General features: G+C 42.6%; 1 long non-coding RNA gene across 1 annotated transcript in view; it reads right to left on the minus strand.

The window, feature by feature from the left end:
* Nucleotides 1-4,520, minus strand: part of LOC135097515 (uncharacterized) — a 26,186-nt gene extending 21,666 nt beyond the window's left edge. Inside the window, exon 1 of the long non-coding RNA XR_010265762.1 lies at nt 4,358-4,520. This is a non-coding gene — a long non-coding RNA (uncharacterized LOC135097515). The remainder of the gene's footprint in view (nt 1-4,357) is intronic.
* Nucleotides 4,521-5,557: the final 1,037 nt, after the last annotated feature.

The raw sequence follows: 5,557 nt of genomic DNA on the forward strand, positions 1-5,557 counted from the left end.
CAAGCCGTGTCGTGCCCTCTCGTGTTTGGCGGTACAGTTATGACTCGAAGGCGCCTCCATCTGAGCTGCGATGATAGTGGTGGTGGTGGAGGAGGAGGAGGAGGAGGAAGTGGTGGTGGATGGAGGTAACCCACTAACTGCTTGACTCAGTGCCAACGCCAGAGTGTGAGAGAGAGAGAGAGAGAGAGAGAGAGAGAGAGAGAGAGAGAGAGAGAGAGAGAGAGAGAGAGAGAGAGAGAGAGAGAGAGAGAGAGAGAGAGAGAATGGATTGAATGTATTACAAATATTACAATAAAATAAAAACAATGATACACACACCAAAAAAAATAAATAGATAAGATACGAACACACGAACGAACACAAAAGGAAAAAAAACAAAAATAAAATAACAAAAAATCAAAGAGAGTAAGAAAGAAAAGTGAAAGAAAACATTAAAGAAAGAAGGAAAGAAAGAAAGAAAGGAAAACAGAAGCAGGAGGAGGAGGAGGAGGAGGAAGGGAAAGAGAAAAAGGAAACTGGAAAAAAATAAACAAATAAACTTCTTTCCTTTTTCCCCCGCGGCAAATTGGCAACGTTAAATGTGGCGGTAAATTTTGGGGAAGAATTCAACAAATTTTGGGAAACCATAACGCGCTCTGGGAATTAAGTAGAGAGAGAGAGAGAGAGAGAGAGAGAGAGAGAGAGAGAGAGAGAGAGAGAGAGAGAGAGAGAGAGAGAGGAAGCAAAAGCAAGACATTGACTTTAAAGATTGACAATAATTATCTCTCTCTCTCTCTCTCTCTCTCTCTCTCTCTCTCTCTCTCTCTCTCTCTCTCTCTCTCTCGCTCATCATCATCATCATCATCATCCACCCGTTCATTGTTCCTTCAGGGAGATAAATGTGTAAACCTGAGGAATTTAATTGTGGAAATCTTGATGAATGATATGCATGGGAACAGCAAACAGTGGCAACCCGGATCATTTAATCAATCAATCTCTACCTTGACGTGGCGCCAGGCAAGCGTGAACCATCACTCCTCTAACTAAACAAGGGTGACCTAAGCAAAATTCTCAGGGTCAGGCATCAGGATGAGACCAGAAATAATAGATGATAAAAAAAAAAAAAAAACAGATAGGAACTGTAGCGCCAGGCAAGCGTGAACCATCTCTTCTCTAACTCAACAAGGGTGTCCTAACCAAAATTCTCAGGGTCAGTCATTAAGATGGGACAAGAAATAATAGGTGATGAATGAAGTCAGATTAAATAATAGCTAGATAGGAACTGTGGCGCCAGGCAAGCGTGAATCCCCTCTCCTCTAACTAAACAAGGATGACCTAAACAAAATTTTCAGGGTCAGTAATCAGGATGGGACAAGAAATAATGGGTGATGAATGATGAAGTCAGATTAAGAAAATAGTTAGATAGGAACTGTGGCACCAGGCAAGCGTGAACCATCTCTCCTGAACTAAACAAGGGTGACCTAAGCAAAATTCTCAGGGTCAGTAATGAGGATGGGACAAGAAATAATGGGTGATGAATGAAGTCAGATTAAAAAAAACAGTTAGTTAGATAGGAACTGTCCCAACCCGGATAAATGATGAACCTGGGGAAGGTGAACTGTAGGAATCCGTGTCCCAGGGTGAGGGATGCCACGCACCCACCAGGCTCACTATAGTATTTCAAACTCACGATGACCCACGAGGTGTTGGTCGCTTCAAGGAGCGGCGGTGCCAAATCTAACCCACCCCCTCAGAAAACGGAGACAACCGTTCTCTTTATTTGCATGTATGACTTTGTTATAAGAATCAAGACACCAACACGTGCTTATAAGAGAGAGTGAAACTCTGATATTTGTTTTTCCTGATATGTTTCTGATTCTGGGTCGGGAGCAGGTGGCAACGTCAACTGACCTGATATGCCACATTTTTTCATGAAGTATCTTCTTTTCTTTATATATATAACAATTATTCATATCACTTACTATCTAATGCAAAAATCAAAAGGTATTTAGAACATTTCATGCTAATATACCCTGGTTAGTGGACAGTTACCAGTTTATAGTGAATGTTTGGTTCAATATGTGGCAATAAGGCGGACAACACCTGGTGGGTCATCGTGAGTTTGAAATACTATAGTAGACAGATGAGCGCTGGACAGTCTAAGAGCGTGTAAATCTCCAGTATCACTAACATCATCCCACACACACACACACACAAACATACTAGTATTTCCCCATAAAGCCTAACCTCTCCACCGCCAGCAGATTTCTCGCAGCGTCAATGAAGCAAGTGAACCATTAGACAGCACAGGAATGACTTGACTCGCGCAAAGAAAACCAGACGGAAAATGACTGCACCAGGTAACTAAGCGGCCACATCTTCCTATGTCGTATTATCGTAATATCTCATAGTAAATGTAAGTCTTTTTTCTCCTTTCGTCTCTTACTCTTCTATTACATTTTCTTTTATATCATCTTCGTCCCGTATATTTCTCTCTCTCTCTCTCTCTCTCTCTCTCTCTCTCTCTCTCTCTCTCTCTCTCTCTCTCTCTCTCTCTCTCTCTCGTAAACACCAACCTTTCCTCCGCCTCTCGCTCTTTACGTATTTTTACTTTCTGAAGATGAAAGGAGAGAGAGAGAGAGAGAGAGAGAGAGAGAGAGAGAGAGAGAGAGAGAGAGAGAGAGAGAGAGAGAGAGAGAGAGAGAGAGCTTAAGACGAGCATAACAGGAAAAAAAATTACAATGAGTGATGACATAGTTAGTGGCAATTGGTAAGCCAACACAAGAGTAAGGAAAAGCACGCAGTGTCAGACACACGTGTTGTCTCGCTCTGTCTGCAATTTTTTTTGTTTTTTTTTCAAGAGGAGCTCTGTAAGTTATGACCTTGAAAAACGTTTAACTTATCCCCATTACAGCAAAGTTTTGGAGCATATGGTACTTGTACGCGTGGCCTCACCGCTCACCTCCTCCTTACTGTCCTTTCATTAATGACTTGTAATTAGTACATTCATATCCCAGACCACTTAATTTGTAATTTTCTAGATTTAATTTCTTGATGTCTTGAAACTTTAACTATATTTTATTTGTTACTTTTTTTTTATTTCAACATTACTAGTATTTCTATGCAATTTTATATTTTTTTTCGACGTATGACATTAGGTGTTGCTGTGCCACGCAAGAAAATTTGAACCACTTCTCTGGCGCAGGGTAATAACAAGGCTGAGAAAGGCCCACTGAAGGTACAAGTCCCCAAAAGAGTAGTTAAATTAAATGGTGCGAGGAAAAAACTAAGGTGGTGTTCTCAGTGGGTGGTGCGTGACATCCCTCACTCAGGCAGGCAGGAACACTGAGACACCAGGGATTCCACACCTTACCTTCCCTTGTCTCCTCGCTTGTCAACCCGAGGGATAAGTATTAACAGTATTCTGGTAACAATAAACCATGCTCAAGAGTGTTTCTCCTCTTCATAATGTTGAAATATTTTTAGCCTGTCACTAGAGCCGTAAAAAAAAAAAAAAAAAAAAAAAAAAATATATATATATATATATATATATATATATATATATATATATATATATATATATATATATATATATATATATATATATATATATATATATATATATATATATATATATATATATATATATATATATATATATATATATATATATATATATATAAAAATACGAATGACTTCAAAAGCCTTTTAAGTGTAGTGGAGGTGCGGCGCAGAAATGTTTGAGAGTACAGGCCTTAGTGCTCATCGTCTCACACTTGGTGACTGATTCCTGCTCAGCTTCACCACGTCCCTGGCATCACGACCCTTGCAACACGCCTCCTCCTTCACCTTTCCCTCTTCCTGCCCCCTCCTCCCTCTCACTGCTGTCACCCCCTTCAAGATACATCCGAGATACAGCAATGCATGTAACAGTGATTTATGCACACGTCTGAAGCACTGAAACACTGAAACACTGAAGAAGCAAGTTGAAAGATCGGGTGAAATAATGAAAAGGAAAGAGTTAACGAGTTAGTGAGGTGGTTAGCCTGCTCTGCGCGACTCGGTGTGAGCAGACGTCGTCACTGAACATCTGAGCGGGGAGGGAGGGAGGGAGGGAGGGAGGGAGGAAGCAAGATGGAGATCGTTTTAAAATATAGGTAGCAAGTTAGTTATTTTGTTTATTTATAGAAATGAAAATGAGTGAACGTAACGATGAAAGACCAAGAAATAGAAGGAGAACAGTGGGGAGGAGGAAACAAGAGAAAGACGATAATAATTCAGTAGGAAAACTTCAACTGGAGCTGTTCCTACCGGCCGCCACTACTTACTTGCCTGGCTGAAAGTACACGGTTACTTCACCTCACCACACCACACTCACCTCAGTCAGCCTGCCAGCACCTCACTCGTGTCCTCGCCTTCACGCCGCCACTAAAGTCACTTCCCACACGCAGCACAGACCAGTACTTCTCTTGCAACACTCTCGCTCTTCCTCTTCCTGACACTCTGCACCCTCCACTCCCTTCCTCTCCCCTCCCTCCACCAGCGCTCCCTCCCTCCACCAGTTTTCTAGTTCCGTGTTATATTTCAGTGAATAAACGAGTGACTTCAGTTGTAAATATTTCACCCACACTTACCAAACAAATAAAAGATTTAGACCTCCACTGAAATGTTCATGATTACACAGAGATTACCCAACTTTGCGTGACAGGCAGGCGTGACGTGTCCAAGGGAGGAGGAGTGAAGGGAGGGTCAGCGGAGGAATACAGGGAGGGAGAGGAACGAAGGAGAAGCAGTTAGAGGAGATCCACTCACAGGATTCTGCGTTGTTGATTTGTGTGTGGAAGTATCGTGGGTTTGCCTGCCTCCATTGTTGCTCGTCTGCTGAAATAAGTAAGTGTCACACACAGAGAGAGAGAGAGAGAGAGAGAGAGAGAGAGAGAGAGAGAGAGAGAAAGAAAGAGAGCACGGCTACAACACACTACCAGTGACACCAAGAGGGAAAAACTATAACCACCAACACCATTCCTTCTTCACAGATATCCGCACCACCATCACCACCACCACCATCACCATGCTTATCACCACTATCACCACCACTGCTGTTCTTCCCTCTCAGTCCATTATCTCCGCCACCACCACCATCACCACCACCATCACCGCCATCATCATCCAATTAAGGAACACAAGGTGATGCACCAGATATTAATGAAAGCGCGCCATTATAACCTGCCATTAATTGCTGCCTCCTCCAATGACCCATCAGCGCCATTACCTCCTCCTCCTCTTCCTCCTCCTCGTTTTCTCTATCTTCTTTTTCTCCACCTCCCTTACTCTTCTCTTTATCTATCTTCCACCTCCACCATCACCATTTCCACCATTACCAACATCTTCTCCTCCTCCTCCTCCCCATTACATCAATTAACCACCTAATCACTGCCACCCCGCTATTGGCTTCTCCCTAACAGGATAATTTGCGGCCGCTGATTGGCTGAGGGAGTTAGGCAGTTAGCAGAGCATTATCTTAACCTCTGGGTAAAGGGAGGAGGAGGAGGAGGACGGAGAAGAGAAAAGGTGTTTA

The sequence above is a fragment of the Scylla paramamosain genome, unplaced genomic scaffold, assembly GCF_035594125.1.
Source record: "Scylla paramamosain isolate STU-SP2022 unplaced genomic scaffold, ASM3559412v1 Contig23, whole genome shotgun sequence".
In the NCBI taxonomy this organism is placed as follows: domain Eukaryota; kingdom Metazoa; phylum Arthropoda; class Malacostraca; order Decapoda; family Portunidae; genus Scylla; species Scylla paramamosain.